General features: G+C 33.9%; 1 long non-coding RNA gene across 1 annotated transcript in view; it reads left to right on the plus strand.

Moving 5' to 3' along the window:
* Positions 1 to 12,058: 12,058 nt before the first annotated feature.
* LOC103610218 overlaps positions 12,059 to 22,234 on the plus strand; it is a 21,847-nt gene continuing 11,671 nt past the window's right edge. Inside the window, exons 1-2 of the long non-coding RNA XR_552195.1 lie at positions 12,059 to 12,138; positions 15,646 to 15,750. This is a non-coding gene — a long non-coding RNA (uncharacterized LOC103610218). The remainder of the gene's footprint in view (positions 12,139 to 15,645; positions 15,751 to 22,234) is intronic.

Genomic DNA, 22,234 nt, shown 5'->3' on the forward strand with positions numbered 1-22,234 from the left:
ACTTGATGATGAAAAACTGAAAACTTTTTACCTAATTCAAGAAGAAGGGCAAAGATGCCCTCTCTTGGCATTTCTATGCAACATGGTACTAGAAGTCCTAGCCTAAGCAATTAGGCAAGAACAAGAAATAAAAGGCATTCAAATGGTAAAGAAAGAAGTTAAAATTATCTCTGTTCACAGATAAAATGATATTATACACAGGAAATCCCAAATGTCACACATAAAAAGCAAAACAAAAAACAAAGAAAAACTGTCAGAATTAATGAACAAATTTAGTAAAGTTGTAGGATATAAAGTTAACGTACAAAAGTCAGTTTTGCTTTTATATACTAATAATTACTTATACAAGGTAAATAAATTCTAGAGATCTACTGTACAATATAGTGCTTATATTTAAGAATAGTTTATTGTGCATGTAAAAATTTAACAGGGCATATCTTATATTAAGTGTTCTTATGACAATAACAAATACAGGAAGGAGAAAGGAAGGGAGAGGAGGAAACAATATTCTTCCATTTACTACAGGTGTATATAATTTTTATAAGGCTCCATATCTATTAGGTCTCATGATCAGCTTAGCATAAGCACAGCCATGTTAGCTACTTCTTTGCCCTGCCCTGCCCCCTCCCTTTCTCTTAAGCAAAGTGCTTTCTGAGAAAAATTGGATTTTGTGCAAAACAGAATCTTGGGCAAAACAGGAAAACCACAAAGCTGTTGCAATATGCTGAATGTTCAGAATAGCTATAAACCCCTTTCCCTAATTCAAACCCTATAAAACCTCTATTAATCTATATGAAGGTGGGAAATGATCTTTCAGTCTCCCCTCCAAGTTCACTGGATGTAAACTCCTTGGCGTGATAAACATTTGGCTCAGAATCCTTTTATCCTTTTGTTTTGCCAAACTAACAATATCTTCATGTAAAAATCAGGAATAACAACAACATCTATTTCAGTATGCTGTTATAAGTGTTAATTGAGTTAAATATTTAAGGTGTAAATTTACTAACAGCTAACTAAATGGTAAACATTATCGTGGCTGTTTTTATTACTATTATTTTCCTAAAAGAGGGCTTCCTTGATCTACCAGCTCAGATAAATGCCCTCACCCACACACCCTATGCAAACTTAATTTAAGAGACTTAGAACATTACACATAGCAATATATTGCTATCATTACATATGCTTTGATCTTGCTTCTAGACTGCAAATTTAAGGAAGGTGTGGCAAAAACTTGTAGATGTCCCTAAATGTTCATTGTCCTCTTCTTTCTTTACTAACTGAACTGTTCATGTTTAGTGAGTATATTGCTTCCCTGTAGTTTCTTTCCTCTTCTGCTTCACAAAATTACCTCAACATTTAGTAGCTTAAAACAATAACAATATTTTTACTATTCCTCACATTTTTGAAGGTTGGCTTAGTTCTGTTGTACGGTTTCTGCCAGATAAAGATAGAATTAGAATAGAGCGGTGGGACTGATCATTAGAGAACTGGCTGAGAATAGCTCTATGTAGTCTCAGGGCCTCTTCATGTGGTCTCTGCATGGTTTTGCTGAGACTTGGTCATAGCACAATGGCCTCAGAACAGTCACATAGCTTACATAGTATTTCTTGGATCCAAAAGCAAGATTTCCAAGAGAACCATTTATGAACTGTATTACCTCTTTTTATCTAGTTTCTTGTGACATTTCTACCATAGTCACAAGCTAACCAAGATTCTAGGATATAGACCCTAACTTTTAATGGGAGAGTGTCAATATCACGTTATAAGAAGAACATGTGAGATGAAAACTATAATTACAGTTATATTTGGAAAATACCATCTGACACAGCAATAAGTTTTGACCAAAGGAATGTGAGTAAAAATGATGTGTGAAATATCTAGATAATCCCTTAGAGGGTGTGTGTGGTGTGCTGAGTATGGAGGTGGCAGGATCTTGCCTGGTGCTAGGAAAGGCCTGAAGCCTGGGCCATGTGGACTGCCCTGATGTTGAGCCAGTCTGAAACCTGGGGAGGCCTGGAGCCTGAGTCTGCAGGGGTTGGCTTGTAGCCTGTGTCAGTGGGGGCTGGCCTGGTTCCTAAGGCCATGGTGGCTGGCTGGCCTAGAGCTAGAGTCTGTGTATGCTGACCAGTTGCTGGGGTGGGCCTGAAGCTTGTGCTGCGGGGGCCAGTCTAGCACTGTGGCATTCCTTGACTTTGGGTGAAGAAAGTTTATAATACTTATGAGACACCACTAAGTGAATCAATATACAAATTTTAGAAGTCCCACAAGGAGTGGAGAAAGAGAAAGGAGCAGAAAACTTACTTAAGGAAATAAAACTTACCAAATTTGGAAAGTGAAATCAAAATTCAGATCCATGAAGCCCAAAAGGACTCCAAATAGATTAAATATGTAGAGATTCACTGAGACTCATAAGCAAACTTTCAAAAGTCAAAGACAAAAGGAGAATTCTGAAAGCAGCAAGAGAAAAGCAACTCATCACATACAAGAAAATCTCCATCAGAGAGTCAGCATATTTCTCAGCAGAATTCTTGCAGGCTAGAAGATAGTAGCATAATATATTCAAAGTACAAAAAACAAACAAACAAACTAAACCCTGCCAATCAAGAACACTACCTGGCAAAGCTATCCTTCAGAAATGAAGGAGAGATAAGGATTTTCCCAGACAAACAGAAGCTTGGGGAGTTCATCACTGCTAGACCTGCCTTACAAGAAATGTCAAATAGAGTTTTTGAAGTTTAAAAACAGAACATTAATTAGTGACATGAAAACACACAAAAGTGTAAAACTCACTGGTAAAAGTGAGTACTTAGTCAAATTCAGAATACTCTAATAATGTAATTGGGGTGCATAAGTCATTCATATTTTTAGAACGAAGGTTAAAAGACAATCCTATTAAAATGATAATAGCTACAATAATTTATTATGAAGTGCAAATGTAAAAGATATAAATTTTAACATTGAAAATATAAAATGGGGGGAAGTAAAAGTGTTTTTTTTTATGTGATCAAAGTGAAGTTGTTATTTGCTCAAAATAGCCTGTTATAATTGTAATATATTTTATCTTAGCCTCATGGTAACCACAAAACAAAACCTATTGTAGGTACACAGTACATAAAAAGTAAAGAACTGAGGTATACCACTACAGCAAATCATCTAATCACAAAGGAAGGCAATAAAAGAGAAAGAAGGGAAGAAAGCATCTACAAAACAACCATAAAAAATAATAAAATGGCAGTAAAAAGATATTACTTCCAGTAATTATCTTGATTATAAATGGATTGAATTGTCTAATTAAATTATAAAGTGGCTGAATAAAAAAAGAAAAAAAGTAAAACCAAGACCCACAGGAGAATCACTTCACCTTTAAAAACACATGTATTAAAAGTATGGGGATTAAAAAAAAAGATATTTTATAAAAATAGAAACCAAAGAGAGCACAGTTAGCTATACTTAAAACAGATATTAATGGACATTAAGTCCAAAAGTATAAAAAGAGACAAAGAAGGTCATTATATAATGAAAAAGTGGTCAATTTATCAAAAGGATATAGTAGTTTAAATATATATGCATCCAACCTTAGAGCATATATATATATATATATAATCAAATATTAACATACCTGAGGGAACAGATTGACTTCAATATAATAACAGTAAGAGACTTCAATACCCTGATTTCAACAATAGATTATTCAAACAGAAAATCAATAAGGAAACATTTGATTGATTGATTGATATTTTATCAAGGTATACTTTATTTTTATTTTATTTTAACTTCTCAATATACAATAGAGTTGATTTTCATGTCCCTTTAACCATTTCTTTTCCCCCCTCACTCTCCCTCCTCCCCCATCTACATCATATCTGTTCACTTGTCTTAACAAGTTCAAGGAATTGTTGTGATTGTTGTGTCTTCTTCCCCCGCCTTACCATTTATTTGTTTGTATATTCATTCATTTATTTATTTTTAGCTCCCAGAAATAAGTGAGAACATGTGGTATTTTTCTTTCTGTGCCTGACTTGTTTGACTTAATATAATTTTCTCTAAGTCTATCCATGTTGCTGCAAATGGCAGTATTTCACTCTTTTTTATAGCAGAGTAATATTCCATTGTGTAGATATACCACATTTTTCTTATCCACTCATCTGAAGATGGACATTTGGGCTGGTTCCAACTATTGGCTCTTGTAAATAGTGCTGCAATAAATGTGGAAGTACATGTATCCACTTGGCATCATGATTTGCATTCCTCTGGGTATATTCCCAGCAGTGGAATAGCTGGGTCATATGGTAGATCTATCTCTAATTGTTTGAGGAAACTCCATACCATTTTCCATAAAGGCTGCACCAATTTGCAGTCCCACCAACAGTGTATGAGAGTTCCTTTTTCTCCACAACTTTGCCAACATTTGTCATTCTCAATTTTTTGGATATTAGCCATCCTAACAGGATTGACATGGTATCTCAAAGTGGGTTTGATTTGCTTTTTCTGAATGCTAAGTAATGTTGAGCATTTTTTCATGTGTCTGTTGGCCGTTTGTATATCTTGCTTAGAGAAATGCCTATTCAGCTTCTTTGCCCATTTTTTAATTGGGTTATTTGAGTTTTTTTGCAGTAAAGTTGTTTGAGTTCCTTGTATATTCTGGTTATTAATCCTTTGTCAGATGTATATTTTGCAAATATTTTCTTCCACTCTGTTGGTTGTCTTTTCACTGTGTTGTTTCTTTTACTGTACAGAAGCTTTTTAGTTTGACATAATTCCTTTTGTTTACTTTTCCTTCAGTTGCCTGTGCTATGGGGGTTGTATTCATGAAGTCTGTACCCAATCCTATTTCATGGAGTGTTTCCCCTATGCTTTTGTTAAGGAATTTTATTGGTTCCGGATGTATATTTAATTCTTTAATCTATTTTGAGTTGATTTTGATATATGGTGAGAGGTATGTGGACCTAACCAACATATACAAAAGCTGCCATCAATAATAGCAGAATACACATTTTTCTACAGTGACATGTAACATTCTCCAGAATAGATCATATGTTAGGCTACAAAAAAAGTCTTAACAAATGTAAGAATAAAATTATATCAAATATTTATTCTGACCATAATGGTATGAAACCAGAAATCAATAAGAAGAATTTTGGATAATTTACAAATATGTGGAAATTATACAAGATGCTCCTGACCAAATGATGGGTCAAACAATAAATTCAAGGAAAAATTTTAAATATCTTAAGAAAATCAAAAATAGAAACAACACATCAAGACTTACGGGATGCAGCCAAAGCAGTTCTAAGAGATAAGTTTATAGCAATAAATGCCTACATCAAAAAAAATAAAAATATGTCAAATAAACAACCTAACATTACTTCTCAAGGAAATGGAAAAGAAAGAATGAACTGAGCCCAAAGTTAGTAGAAGGATGAAAATAATAAAGATCAGAGCAGAAATAACTGAAGTAGATATTAGAAAAATAACAGAAGATCAACAAAACTGAGAGTTCATTTTTTGAAAAAATAAACAAAATTGAGAAATCTTTAGCTAAATTAAAAAATAAGAGACAAGCCTCAAGTAAATAAAACTGTAAAAGAAAGAGGAGATCTTACTAGTGATACTGCAGAAATCAGAGGGTACATGAGAGACTACTATGAACAATTACACACCAAGAAATTAGATAACTTAAAAGAAATGGATAAATTCCTAGACACATACAGCATACCAAGACTGAATCATGAGGAAATGGAACTTCTGAAGAGACCAATAATGAGTAATTAGATTAAATAAATAATAAATGGTCTTTCATTAAGGAAAAGCCCAGGACCTGATTGCTTCTGCACTGAATTGTACCAAACATTTGGAAAAGAACTAATATCAATTTTTCTCAAACTCTTCTAAAAAATTTGAGAGGGGAATACATCCAAATTCATTTTATAAGGTAAGCATTAATTATTATGATACTGAAGCCAGACAAGAATACTACAAGAAAAAAAAATTACAGGCCAATATCCATGATGAATATAGATGCAAAAATTTTCAGCAAAATACTAGCAAGCTGAATTTAACAGTATATTGAAAGTATAATCCAATGTGACTAAGTTGGACTTATCTCTGGAGTTCAAGGATGGCTCAATATGCCCAAATCAGTAAATGTAATACACAATACACCACATTAACAGAATGAGGGATAAAACTCATATGATCATTAAAATAGATGCAAAAAAAGCATTTGAAAAAATTCAACATTCTTTCATAATAAAAACAAAAAACAATAACAAAATAATACACCACATTAACAGAATGAGGGATAAAACTCATATGATCATTAAAATAGATGCAAAAAAGCATTTGAAAAAATTCAACATTCTTTCATAATAAAAACAAAAAACAATAACAAAATATGCTTTCAGCAAATTAGTTTCAGAAGGAATGTACCTCAACATAAAAAAAAGCCATATATGACAAGCCCACAGCTATCATCATACTCAGTGGTAAAATCTGATATTATTTTCTTTAATTCAGAAATAAGACAAGGATGTCCACTTTCACACTTCCATTTAGTATAATACTGGAAGTCCTAGCAAGAGCTATTAGGCAAGAGAAAGAAATGAAAGGCATACAAAGAGGAAAGGAAGAAGTTAAATTTGTCTGTGTTTGCAAATGACATGATCTCATATATTGAAAATGCTAAAGATTCTACTCAAAGGACTATTAGAACTAATAAACAAATTCAGTACATTTGCAAGATACGAAATTATCATACAAATCAGTAGTGTTTCCAAACAGTAAAAGTGAACTATCCAAAAAAGAAACTAAGAAAATAATCCCATATAAAATACCTATGGAAATAAAATAAAATACTTAGGTAAATTTAACCAAGGAGGTGAAAGATCTGTAAACTGAAAACCATAAAATATTGGTGAATAAAACTGAAGAAGACACAAATAAATGGAAAATGTTCTTTCTGTGTTCAAGGATGAAAAAATAAATATTCTTAAAATGTACATACTACCCCAAACCATCTACAGATTCAATGCAATCCCTATCAAAATTTCAATGACATTTTTCAGAGAAAGAAATAAAAAATCCTAAAATTGATATGTAATCACAAAAGTCAAATAGTCAAAGCAGTCTTGAGCAAAAAGAATAAAGCTAGAAGCATTATGCCCCCTGGTTTCAAAATATACTACAATGTTATAGTAATTAAAACAGCTTGGTACTGGCATAACAACAAACACATACACCAATTGAATAGAACAGAGAGCCCAGAAATAAATACACACATTTATTACCAATTGATTTTCAACAAAGATGTCAAAAGGACACATGAGGAAATGACAGTCTCTTCAATAAATGATGTCGGGAAAACTGAATATCCACATTTAGAGGAAGTAATTAAAACTTTATCTCACACCGTATGCAAACATCAACTCAAAATGGGTTAAAGACTTAAATATAAGACCTAAAACTGTAAAACTACTAGGAGAAAATATAAGGAACAGCACTATGACATCAGTCTGAGCAATAATTTTTTTGCATTTGACCCCAAAAGCACAGGAAACAAAACTACAAATAGGCAAATGGTATTATATCAAACTAAAAAGCAACTGTACAGCAAAGGAAACAATCACCATGGTAAAGAGACAACCTACAGACTGGAAGAAAATATTTGCAAACCATACCTCTGCTAAAGGGTGAATATCCAAAATATCTAAGGAGTTCAAACAATTTAATAGCAAGAAAACAAAGGACCAAATTAAAAATCGGCTAAGGAACTGAAAAGACGTTTCTCAATGGAAGGCATACTGATGGCCAACATGTATGTGAAAAAATTCTAATCTTCGGCGAAATTTAAATGAAAACCACAGTGAAATATCACCTCATACCTGTAATAATGGCTGTTATCAAAAAGACAAAAAATAGCAAGTGTTGACAAAGATGTAGAGAAATTGGAACCCTAGTACACAGTTGGTGGGGTTGTAAATTTGTACAGCCATTATGGAAACCGTATGAGGTTCTTCAAAAAATAAAACTACCATGTGATCCAGCAATCCCACTATTGGGTATATATCCAAAGGAAATGAAATCAATATGTTGAGAGATATCTGCACTCCCATGTTCATTGCAGCATTATTCCCAATAGCCAAAATGTGGAGTCAACCTAATTGTGTATCAACAAATAAACAATAAAAGTAAATATAACGTAGTATATATATGCAATGGAAAAATATTTAGCCTTAAAAAAGGAAGAAATGTCATTTGTGACACTATGGATGAACCTGGAGGATATTATATTAAGTAAAAAAAAATCCAGGCACAGAAAGACAAATATTGTATAATCTTACTTATCTGTAGAATCTAAAAAAGTCAAACTCATAGAAGCAAAGAGTAGAGTGGTGGTTACCAGGCATTGGAGAGATGAAGGGTTTGGGAGATGGTCAAAGTATACAAAATTTCAATTAGACAGGAGGCGTAAGTTTAGTTCAAGAGATCAATTGTACACCATGGTGCCTTTAGTTAAAAACGATGTATCATATATTTGAATATTGCTGAAAGAGTAGACTTTTAGTATTTCCCACCACAGATAAATGATAAGTATGTAATGTATATGTTAATTAGTTTGATTTTACCATTCCACAATTTTGTCAATTAAAATAAACTTAAAAAAAGAAAGAAAGCTGGTGGCTTTACACTGTTTTCAAGAAGTTTTACAACAGAAGTTCTATAAAAGTACCAGAGGTCTGAGGTTAGTGGAACTGGGGTGATGTTAGTCAAAGGACACATACTTTCAGTTATAAGATTAATAAGTTCTGGAGACAATGTATAGCATGATGACAACAGTTAATAATAATGTATTGTATACTTGAAATTTGCTAAGAGCATACATTCTAGGTATTCTCACCACAAAAAAGGTAATAGTTATGCTAATTAGCTTGTGGTAATCATTTAACCATATATACATATATGAAAACATCATGTTGTACACTATAAATATATACAATTTTTATTTGTCAATTATACCTTCATAAAGCTGGTGAAGAAAAGCTAAAGTAATCAAGACAATGTAAAATTGACAAAAAGATACACAAATAGAGCAATGGAACAGGATAGAGAATACAGAAGTAGATCCTCACATACGCATTCAAGTGATTTCAGCAAACTTGTCAGTTCGATTCCACGGAGAAAGGAAATTCTTTTCAACAAATGGTGCTGAAACAACAAGATATCCATATGGAAAGAAAACAAAACTTGGCTCCTACCTCACAGCATATACAAAAAAATTGAGATGGATCTTAAACAAATGTAAAGTACAAAGCTTACAGAAGAAAATTTAGGATAATACACTCATAATCTTGGAGTAGGAAAAGATTTTTAGATAGGGCACACAAAAATGCTCATTAAGAAAATAAATTGATGAATTAGAACTACATCAAAATTTTAAGACTTCTGCTCATCAAAAGACATAATGAAGAGAATGAAAAAATAAGCCACAGTCTAGAAAAAAAATATATTAACAATACAGACTGTATCTGATAGAGGACTTGTGTCCAGAATATATAAAGAATTCCAGAACGTAGGAAAAGATTTTTAGATAGGGCACACAAAAATGCTCATTAAGAAAATAAATTGATGAATTGGAACTACATCAAAATTTTAAGACTTCTGCTCATCAAAAGACATAATGAAGAGAATGAAAAAATAAGCCACAGTCTAGAAAAAAAAATATTAACAATACAGACTGTATCTGATAGAGGACTTGTGTCCAGAATATATAAAGAATTCCAGAACACCAACAAATCATTCAAAAAGACACATTACCCAGTTAGAAAGATACTTCAAAAAGACAATATGTGATTGGGCAGCAAGCACATGAAAAGAAGCTTAACATCCAAAATTCAGTGACTCAGTGGGTTCAATCTATTCCAGAGGCCCCAATGCACTATCCTGAGCCATTTTACTGAGATTATTAAAATAAGCCCCTTAGGCAATACACATCATCTGGTACTGGTCAGCAGAGAATTCTGAGTCCCTTTCATTATGATTTATTTTGTGTACTTCCAGTTCAGTTCTTATTTTTTCCTTGAGGAAGTGGGGAGAAATTGGGAGAGGACATTTTCACCCTTTGAAGAAATGTGGAAATATCCTGAATACGCTATCAGAAAGGGAAACTTTCAAAGCATGACTTATTGTGTATTGTTGAATTTTGGAAAATTTCTGAGTGCACCACCTCCCCGAGTTATTTCTGTACAATTACAAAATTACCAGTTTCCCTAGGAGGGTGGGCCATAGTGAAGTTGAATGATTGGATTTCCAGTGTGTTTAATTCCTACATGTATATGAAGAATTGTGCCTATACTTATTTTGAATCATAGCTATCTGTAAAAGAGAATAGTGTTAATTAAGCTGGAGCAGGAGATTTGAAGAGAAAGATCACAATCAGCAAGAGCTAGCCACCCCTTCTGGATCTAGCACTCTTCAACCTAGTCCATCTCATAAATTGCTGTGCCTTCCCCTGCTACATGTCTTGGCCTTATCAGCACATGCCTATCACCTGACTCCATGTCTCAATCCATTTCTAGCACTTTCTCATCCTACCTGATAATCTCCTTTTCCTTTATTCTGATTTGGGATTTTCATTAGAGTTTAGACCTAATACTGAAATTGTTTTCATAGCTCAGAACTGGGCTTCTCTAAAATCAGTAAAAAAAAAAAAAACCCTCTAATTTAGCTTCATTGTCTGTGGCTACTGGGATGATGCTCAATCAGACAGCATGAAGTCACCTTTGTTGATAGTCTTCCTTTGGGCTTGTTCATAGGACCGAGAGATTGTATAATGCAGTGAGTACAAGCTAGGGCCCTAGAGCTAGATGCCTGAATGGGAATTCCTTGTTTGACCTTGACCATGTTGTTTAACCTCTTTGTGTCTCAGTTTTCTCATCTATGACATACTGGTGGTAGTAAGACTCAATTCTAGGGTTGTTATAGGAAGTAAGTAAAATAATGTGTGTACCACAGAAAAACTATATTCAGCAATAACCATGCACTGATACTATTACTAATATTAGTATTGTTGACATTATTTCCTGGTTCTATAACAGAACTCCTGCCTTAGTCCAGAAACCCACTGCTCATCTTGGGACCAGGCTTGGTAACTGGATGCTAGTCCTGTTTTCCTATGACCGGGATCCTGTCTAGATACACTTCTTGATTCTCCAGTAAGTTCAAGGCTTTGACTTGCTTTTACCTTTTTCTCTCCCCCATACCATTTGTTGTCATATGCTGGATCCCCAGCCAAGTATCTGAGCTCCTGCCAACTACCATAGACATGGCTAGTTTAACTTTACAAATCCTTTCTTCCCTTGGGTTCCCCATAGGTATGGATTAGATGCCTATAGATATACCCTGTTAAGCCAGCTGAAGCTTCCTCATGCCAACAGTTCCACAGGAGTGCCACCTGTTACCCATTGCCATTACCTTTGATGAGACTTCTTTCTAGGTCCTATAGCTGGATCTGTTCCATCAACATCTGGTACACTTAGCTTCTAATTTTAAAGTCTGGCCTATTTGAAATTATGTTATTGCACTTAAATAGGCCCTACCTACCAATATTTTTTTCTTTTTTTAATAGGGCATAGCTACAGAATTCGATATTTAAGTTTGAGTGCTCATATGTTGATTTAGCTCATAAAGAAAATCAAGATTAAATTTCACAAGGTCTCTTTTAAGAAAATCTTTAATTACTTAATCTTAGACATTTTTATTCTGAACTATGTATTTGACATTTTTTATCTTGTAAAATAATATTAACCTTTATCTATAAGATATTTTAACTTGTAAGTCAATTTTCTAGCTTTAGTTTATTTGCTCTTCATAACTACCCTCTAAAAATTTTGGTAAAGCGATTAGAACCAAGGCTCAGCAAGCTTCTACAATTTGCTCCCAAATAAACATACAGTAAGAACTAGAATTTGAAATTAAAGTCTCCTGAATTAAGGTTGTTTTTTGGTTTGTCAGTTTTTAGTGAAATCAAATTATCTTCCAGGTGCTAATAGTGATGAACATGGATATAAAGATAAAAATCATTTTATTCTTCACTTGGTCAACAAGAGCAAGAGGATATTTTCTGTCCACTTAGGAGATTCCGTGAGTGGCCTTTATTTAAGCAGTGTGGGGCTATGGCCTCAATCATTGGCATAGGGTCTTAATTATATCAGTCAGTACTTTTTCCTTGGAAGAAGACCCGTCTTTTAAGAATTTCATGCACTGGTAAAGATTATGATGTCTATTCTTCTGTCTCATAAAGAGTCCTTTGCTGTTGGCCAAGTTGCTAATTAAAGCTGCTTATTAATGAAGCCAAATGGCAATGAATAAGTTGTAGTATACACCTGCTGAGCAAGTTGTTAAGGGAGAACTCCCTTTGTGCCTAAAACAGTTGTTCTTAGCACCTGCAATAAAGTCACAATGATATGACACTTAGTTTTTCAAGCAACTCATGTCTTCCCCAGGCCACTGTGATGGGATGCAGCACTAGTCAGAAGGTGTCAGAAAGAGAGAAAGTTAGAAAGATGTAAATGCTTTGTAATATTATTAACAGTGGGACCATTTTGGGAAGTGTATATTATAGATCACACATTCTGAGAAATGAGAATATAGCCATTAAAAGTTGCACAAAGAAAATTAGATTTGGCCAAGTTATCTCAAGGAAGTTATCTTAGTTCAGGATGCTATAACAAAATACCATAGACTGGGCTACTTAAACAACAAACATCCATTTATCACAATTCTGGAGACTAGGAAGTTCAAGATTAAGACACCAGTAGATCCAGTGTTTAGATCCAGAGTTTAGTGGGGAGGTCTCTTCCTGGTTTGCAAATAGTCATCTTCTTATCATATCCTCACATGGCAGAGAGACAAGTTCCCGTATCTCTTTTTGTAAGGCACTATTCCCATTCAGAGAGCTCCACCCTCCTGACCTAATTACCTTCTGAAGAACCCACCTCCTAATACTACCACATTGGGGTTAATATTTCCACATGTAAATTTGGGAGGAACACATTTAGTCCATAACAGAAGGGTGTACCAAAAGCACATGAACCTTCATGAGGAGTTTGCTTGCTAGAACATTCTTTGAGTAAATTTTTAGGCACTGAATCGTATATTATAGGACCCATTCTATAGAAATCAAAGAATTATACCTTCGATTTATATTAGGAAAACATATTTAAACTGACATAATTATATATCATAAATGTGTCAACCAGCGTAGTACATATTGAATGTATACATGTTGAAAGAGAGATGTACAGTAGAGAAATAATTAGCGTTGAATGGAAGGTAATCGGGGAAGGTTTCTACAGAAATGTGTTTAAAACTGGGCATGAAAATAGTGGTAGAGGACAGGGAAGAGTGACATCTAGTTGGAGTGAATTGAATAAGGAAAGATATACACAGTTGAAATATGATAAATGGCAAAGCAGTTAGCTTGGTTCCTGTAGAAGGGCAGCATTGACAAAAAATGAGAAATATTGGCATATAACAATGGCATTTTAAAATGTAAGAATGATGTGTATCTAAACTAAAAATCCTGCTGTACCAAGATCAATCTTCTTATAGCCCTGTTTGGATCATATTACTCTCCTGCTCAAAGCCTTCACTGACTCTCATTATTCATTACGCAGCACAGTGACATCATCAGGGGGATCTCCATTGACTAAAAATCCTGCTGTACCAAGATCAATCTTCTTATAGCCCTGTTTGGATCATATTACTCTTCTGCTCAAAGCCTTCACTGACTCTCATTATTCATTACGCAGCACAGTGACATCATCAGGGGGATCTCCATTAGCAGATATTTGGCTGCATTCTGCATTTCCAGTTTACTCTATCACCACTCACTCCCCTCACACACACACTCTTATTATTTGCTCTGGCCAAATTACACAACTTGCTATTCTTTAAAATTGTGTTACACATTCCACCTCTCATTTTCTTTTCCTTGTGATATTCCACCAACCTCATTTTTTTAAGCATCATTGCGATAGAATTCACATTGCCAAAAATTTACCCATTTATATAATGCAATAGTATTAGTATATTAAAAGAATTATGAAACAATCTCTATAATCTGTTTTGAACATTTTCATCATCCCTAAAATAAATTTCTATACAACAGCAGGTATTCTCCATTACTATCCTTCTTCAGCCCTGCCTTAGACAACCATTAATCTACTTGCAATCTTTATAGATTTTCCTACTTTGAACCTTTTATATAAATAAAATTATAAAATGCGTGGCCTTCTATGACTGGCTTCCTTCATGCAGTATAGTGTTTCCAAAGTTCTTCAATGTGTTAGTTTGTATCTGTGCTTCATTTCTTATTATTGCAGAATAATATTTTGTGGTATGGATATACTACATTTTATTTATCCATTCATCTGTTGATATACACTTAGTTTGTTCCAACTTTTCATCTATTATGAACAATCCCACTGTAAACATTGGTGTACAAGATTTTGTGTGGACATATGTTTTCAATTTTCCTGGATTTGTACTTAGGAGTTAAAATGCTGGATCAGATGGTGTATTGGTCCAAAGAAACAGAACCAATAGGTCACACACACACACACACACACACACACACACACACACACAGCAAAATAAGGAGGAAATACTCATGACAACTACGGAGTTAAAATGCTGGATCAGATGGTGTATTGGTCCAAAGAAACAGAACCAATAGGTCACACCCACACACACACACACACACACACACACACACACAGCAAAATAAGGAGGAAATACTCATGACAACTATGAGGAAATACTCATGACAACTATAGTCTTCATTTTTGTAACTGGCCACATTTAGTCCTAGCTGGTTTTTATAACTATCACCTTCTTCTATCCATTCTGTATTCCTTTTGCCTTCAGCAAGCACCTTAGCTGGTTGTGGTTATTTATCTGCTGGGTTGACCCAAATATTTCCCACAGGATTGGGTTAATATACTTTTCTATTGACTTCAATCACAGGGCATGGTCTTACTAAGAAACACTGTAAAGGATTTCCTATATTTCAAGAATACTCTTTCCTACCTCCATTGTAGAGTAGCAGTCCAATTTCCCTTTGGGGGGCAGGATTATTCACCTCATCCATCAGTGCCTGTTGATTCAGAGGCATGAGGAGCCAAAAAAAAAAAAAAAAAAAAAAAAAGATGGCCAGGTGTCCACGTTAACTACCAGTTCAATGGAATCATTGTTATGTCTACTGGTGGAAGCATTCCTTCCTCTAGAACTAAAACCTCTAGGCCAGCAGAACATGAGGTCATGGGTACAGGAAGCAAAACTTTTAAAGCATCACTAGGGGTAATAGTGAGTGTTACAACTTTATTTCCACTGCTTGATTCCTGGACCCATGAATCCTGAGTAAGGAAGAAATATCACCGTATATTAGACTCTGATTCAAAGCACAGACAGCCTTCTCGGAAACTTTGCCCTTTCCCTGCAAGGTGTTGCCATATAGCTGGCACTGTAACTTAGTCTTCAAAATGCCATTCCATCATTCTATCAAATCAGTTGCTTCAGGATGGTGAGGAACATGGTGAGACCAGTGAATTCCATGATCATAGGCTTACTTCCACATTTCTTTTGTAGTGGAGTTCCTTGACCAGAAGCAATGTTGGGTGAAATACCATGATGATGAATAAGACTTTCTGCAAGTCCATGGATGGTAGCTTGGGCAGAGGCACTGAATGCTGGGTAGGTAAATTTATATCCAGAGTTAAGTATCTTTTTTAGTAAGAACAAAACTATCACTTCCATTTTGCAAGCACTCCAATGTAATTAACCTGTCACCAGGTACCTGGCTGCTCAAACTGAGGAATGGTGCCATATTGGGAACTCAGTGTTGGTTTCTGCTGCTGGAAGATTGGGCACTCCACAGTGACCATAGTCAAGATGGTCTAGATGAATGGAAGACCATGTTGCTGTGTCCTTGCATAACCTCTATCCCTGCCACTATGGCCACTTTTTTACATGAACCCATTGGACAATGACAGGGGTGACTGGGGAAAAAGGCTGAGTAGTATCCACAGAACAGGTCATTCTATCCACTTGATTGCCATAATTCTCCTCTCCTGAAGTCACCCTATGGTGATCATTCACATGGGACAGAAATATCTTCACATTTCTTGTGCATACAAAGAGATCTATCCACACACCATTTTCCCAAATTTTTATGTCACCTATATTCGATCGTGTTTCTTCCAAGTCTCTGAACATCTAGCTAAACCATTTGCTGCAGCCCATGAGTCCATATGTAATTGCATGTCTGGTCATTTTTCCTCCTAAACCAAGTAAACAAGGTGCACTGTGTGATGTTTTGCCCTCTAGGAGGTATTTCCTTTGCCATTATCCTTCAGTAATGTCCCAGATAGGGGCTATCTGCTCTTGGGTGGTGCCTGCATATTGTTCAGGACCACCTGTAAACCAAGCCTGAATCTTCTGTTCCTCTGTCAACTGATTATGAGGCCATAGGGCAGGCTGGGATAGAAAAGGCAGTGTAGCAGGAGTGGGAATGATGGACGTTTGAACCACTTCTTTATGTAACCAATTTGTGCCTACAGAGCCTGCTCAGGCCAGATCTCATCCCCACAGCTACAGGACAGAGGGTTTCCTTCAAGGCACAAATAAATACCTTCAGTTTATTTATATAGCTCTTAAGCTGGAAATTTGAATCATTGAGCTCATCTTTTTCTTTCACCATTTTTTCCCAATGATGTTAGGAGCAACCAGTGAAACTCATTACATTCTTTAGTTTTCCAGAAATGTTCAAAAATTATGAACACAGTCATCCAGCTCCTTGCTTTTTATAAATTGTTAATTTATCTAACGGCCCAGGAATTGATATGAGCAAATACTCCACTCTCAGTACCAATATTTGTATATACATAAATATACAAGGGTACTTCAAAAAGTTCATGGAATGGTTTGTTTTTTCTTTCAATTCTACTTTTCCATGAACCTTTTGAAATATACATATATGCATTTTTATGGGTACTTCAAAAAGATATATATATATCTTCACATATAAATGTGTACCTTTATATATGGAGAGAGACAGAGACACAGAGAGACAGAGAGAGAGAGAGAGAGATTTTGTTATGAGAAATTAGCTCAATTCCTCATAGTTATGATTATGGAAAAATACCACAATCTGCCATCTGTGATCTGGAGACTCAGGAAAGTTGACAGTATAAATTCCAGATTGAGTTCAAAGTCCTGATAACCAGGAGCACTAATGGACTGATAGTTTAAGTCCCAGTCTAAGGGTAGGAAAAGACTTATGTGTCAGTTCATGCAGTCAGGCAGAGAGAATTCAACATTTCTCTGCCTCTTTGTTCTATTCAGACCCTCAATGGATTGGGTAATGCTCTCACACATTGGGGAGGGCAATCTGCTTTACTCAGTTTACCAGTTCAAATACTAATCTCTTCTGAAAACACCCCCATAGGCACACCCAGAAATAATGCTTACCAGATATCTGGGCATCTGGCCCAGTCAAATTGACACATAAAATTAACCATCACATATGGTAACTCTATGTTTAAAGTTTTGAGAAACTGCCAAACTGTATTCCAAAATGACAGCCTCATTTTAAATTGTCAACAGCAATATACGAAGGTACCTCTTTGACAATGTGGATAGTGCTGTTATGAACACGGCTGTGTAAATATCTCTTGAAGACCCTGCTTTCAATTATTTTGGGTATATACATAGAAGTATGATTACTGGACCATCAGTAGATCTACTTTTAATTTTTTAAGGAAGCTCCATACTGTTTTTCATAGCACTTTCACCATTTTACAATCCCACCAACAGTGCACAAGTGTCCCAATTTCTCCACATCCTCTCCAAAACTTATTTGCTCTTTTGTTTGTTTGTTTGTTTATAGTAGCCATCCTTAGGGGTGTGAAGTGGTATTTTATTATGATTTTGACTTACATTTATCTAATAGCTAAAGATGTTAGGAATCCTTTTATTTGCTTATTGACCATTTGTATATCCCCTTTGGAGACATATCTATTGAAATCCTATGCACATTTTGAATTGGGTGCTTGGACTTTTTATTACTGAGTTTTATAAATTCTTTATATATTTTATATACCCATCAGTCCCTTATCAGTGGATGATTTCCAAATATTTTCTCTATTCTTAGAGTTACCTTTTCACTCTATCGAGGGTATCCTTTGCAGGACTAAAGTTTAAATGTTGATATGGTCCAATTACCTATTTTGTTTTTTTGTCCCTTGTTCTTTTGGTGTTATATTTAAGATATCACTGCCTCATTCAAGGCCACAGAGATTTACTCGTATATTTTCTTCTAAAAGTGTTATAGTGTTAGCTCTTACACTTAGGTCTAAAATTCATTTTGAGTTAATTTTTGTGTCTGATGTGAGTTAAAAAGCAAAATTCAATTTTTTGCATGTGAATATCTAGTTGTCCTAGTATCATTTGTTGGAGAGACTGTCCTTTCCCTCATAAAATGCCTTTGCACTTATGTGAAAAATCAATTGACTACAATTGTAAGATTTATTTCTGCATTCTCAACTTTATTGCTTTGATCTGTATGTCTCTTCATACACTAGGACCACACTGTCTTGACTACTGCAACTGTGTGTGTGCAGCAGGTTTTGAAATTAGGATGTCTGAATGCCTCAATTTTGTCCTTTTTCAAGATTATGTTGGCTGTCTTTCTTTTATTTTCCATAAGAATTTTAGCATTAGCTTGTAATTTTTTGGAAAAAAAAGGCAGCTGGAATTTTGACAAAGATTTCATTAAATCAGATTAATTTTGAGAATATTGCCATCGTAATAATATTCCCTCAATTAGGAGTATCTTTCTACTTATTTAAGTCTTAATTTATTTCAAAATGTTTTGTTTTCACTGTAAAAGTCTTGCACTTATGTTGTGAAATTTATTACTAAGCACTTTATTCTTTTTGATCCTATTGTAAATGAAATTTGTTTCTAGATTTATTTTTGGATTATTTATTACTCATGTTGAGAAACGTAATTAAATATTGTACATTGATCTTGAATTCTATCATTGATAAACTCATTCATTAGTTCTAATAATTTTTTTTCCCTTGAAATCCTTTGGCTTTTCCATATATAAGATCATGTCATCTGTGAATATTGATAGTTTTCTCTCCCTTTCCAACATGGATGCCTCCCCCTTCCCCCCCTTTTTTTTTTTTTTTTTTTTTTTTTTTGGTCTAAGACATTCTTGCATTATTCCTGAAAATACAGGGAAAACACCCAACCATTAAGTAATGATGTTATCTGTGGATTTTCATAGGCACCCATTATTAGATAGAGGAAGTTTCCTTCTACTCCTGGTTTGTTGGGTGTTTTGGTTTTATTTTCATCATGATAATGTGCGGAATTTTGTAAACAAAATATTTTTTCTATGACTTTTGAAATAATTATGTGATTATTTTCTTCTATTGATGTGGTGTGTCACATTGATTTTTTGCATGTAAACCAATCTTAATTTTCTGGACTAAATTCTACTGGATTATGGGAAGCAATCTTTTTATATATTACTAGATGTATTATTTAATTAATGTGTTAAGAATTTTTGTACCTATTTTTGATATACATCTATTTCAAAAGATATGGGTCTGTGATTTTCTTGTGAATTTTCTTGTGATATTTTGCCTATTTTTCATATCAGGTTAATAATAGCCACATAAAATTTGGAAGTGTTCTCTTCCCTTCTATTTTTGAAAGAGGTTGTGAAGGATTGTTATTAATTCTTTAAATGTTTGGTACAATTCATCAGTAAAATTACCTTGGTCTAGGTATTTATCTTTTGGAATTTATAAAATTACTAATATAATGCCTTTGCTTTTTATAGCTTTATTCAGATTTTGTATTTCTTATTGAGTCAGTTTCTGTTGTTTTCATCTTTCTAGGAATTGCCCATGTTATGTAAATTATATAATTTGCATGTATATATTTATTTATAGTTTTCCTTTATAATCCTTATTTCTGTAAAGTCAGTAGTAATGTTTGCTCTTTTGTTTCTGGTTTTGGCAATTTCAGTCTTCTCTCTTGATCAATCTAGCTAAAGATTTGTCAATTTTCTTCATCTTTTTATTTTCTCTATTTTTTAGTCTCTATTCCATATATATTTACTTTAATTGTTATTATTTTCTTTCTCCTGCTTGCTTTGAGTTTACTATGCTCTACTTTTTTCTGTGTCTTAAAGTGGAATATTAGGTTATTTATTTGAGCTCTTCCATTTTTACTAATGTAGGCATTTGCAGCAATAAATTTCCCTCTAAAAGCTACTTTAGCTGAATCTCTTAAATTGTTGTATGCTGTCTTCTCATTTTCATTTGCCTCAGGGTGTTTTCTAATTTCCTTTTCGATTTCTTTTTAGAGCCATTTTTATATATTTGTGAATTTCCTGATGTTGCTGATTTCTAATTTAATTTCATTGTAGTTGGAGAATAACTTTGTATGATTTCAATTTCTTTAAATATAGTAAGTCTTGCTTTATTGCCTAGCTTATGTCCTATCTTGGAGAATATTCTATGTGTGCTTGAGAAGAATATTTATTCTGCTGTTGATGAGTGGAATACTCCATAGATATCTGTTACATCTAATTAGTTTATAGCATTGTTCAATTCTTCAATTTACTTGTGGAATTTCTGACTAGTCATTCTATCCATTATTGAAGTGGAATATTTAAGTCTCCAGTCATTGTTGTGAATTGTTTATACATGCCTTCACTTTTATCAGTGTTTCCTTCATGTATTTTGGGATTCTGCTGTTACGTGCATATATGTGTAAAATTGTTATCTTCTCGGTTGATTAAACCTTTTGTCATTATAAAATTTCTCCTCTATTTCTGTAATATTATTTGTTTTAAGTCTATTTTGTCTGTCATTAGAATATTCACTCCAGCTCTGGTGTGGTTCCAGTTTTAATGTCATATATTTTCATTCATAGCTTTGTTTTCAATCTGTGTATAGCTTTGAATCTGAAATGTGTCTCCTGAAAACAGCAAATACTCATTTTTTTTTTTTTAACTTAACCTGGTTACTGTGTCTTGCAATTTTATCACTTACCAATGTGGTTGGATCTATGTATGCCATTTTGCTTTCTGTTTTCTGTTTCATTCTTTTGTTTTTGTTGTTGTTTTTCTGATCCTATTATTTCACTGCCTCTTTTTGTATTAAGTTTTTTCTAGTTTAACATTTTAATACCTTTAATAATTTTTAAATTTTATTCTAAAATTATTTTCTTGGTGGTTGCTCAAAGGCTTACAATATACATCTTAACTTAAATTTTACTTCAGATTATACTAATAATATAGTGAAAGAAAGAAAGACTACTCCTATGTAACTCTTTTTTCCCTATTTTTTTGTAGGATGCTGTTATTAGGATATTGTTATACATATTGCATCCATATATGTTACAACCAAATGATGTACTATTATAATTATTACTTTTTATAATCATATGTCTTTTAATAAAACAGAGGATAAAGTAGGTTACACACATACATGTAGGGTTTGTTATATTAACCTCCTTATTTACAATTTATGATTCTCTTTATTTCTTTCTGTAAATTTCAGGTACCATTTGGGTTATTTTCTTACTCTAATATAGTCATGCTTCAACTCATCTCCTTTATGTCATTATGGTCAAATACATTACATTGGTTTCTGCAATTACTCTTTGAATCAGTTAAGAGAAGTAACACGCAATTACATTATCTTTTTTTTTTCAATATCTCCCCATTTCCCCCATCTGCTATTCCCAGGCAACAATCATTGTATCCTCTGCTTCTATGACTTTAACGTTTTTAGGCTCCATACACAAATGAGATCATACCATATTTGTCTTTCTGTGTCTGGCTTATTTCCTTAGCATAATGTCCTTTGGGTTCATTCATGTCATCTCAAATGGCAGAATTTCTACATTTTCTTTATCCATTCATCTATTACCACACACTTAGGTTGTTTCCATATTTTGGCTATTGTGAATAAAATGCTGTGATGTGATAGGGATGTAAACATCTCTTCAAGATACCGACTTCATTTTCTTTGGATATATATCAAGAAGTGTAATAACTGGATCTTATGTTAATTCTATTTTTAATTTTTGAGTAACCTTCATACAGTTTTCCATGATGACTATACCAATTTCCACCAACCATGAACAGGGA

This window comes from Galeopterus variegatus, unplaced genomic scaffold (genome assembly GCF_000696425.1).
Source record: "Galeopterus variegatus unplaced genomic scaffold, G_variegatus-3.0.2 Scaffold163, whole genome shotgun sequence".
Classification (NCBI taxonomy): domain Eukaryota; kingdom Metazoa; phylum Chordata; class Mammalia; order Dermoptera; family Cynocephalidae; genus Galeopterus; species Galeopterus variegatus.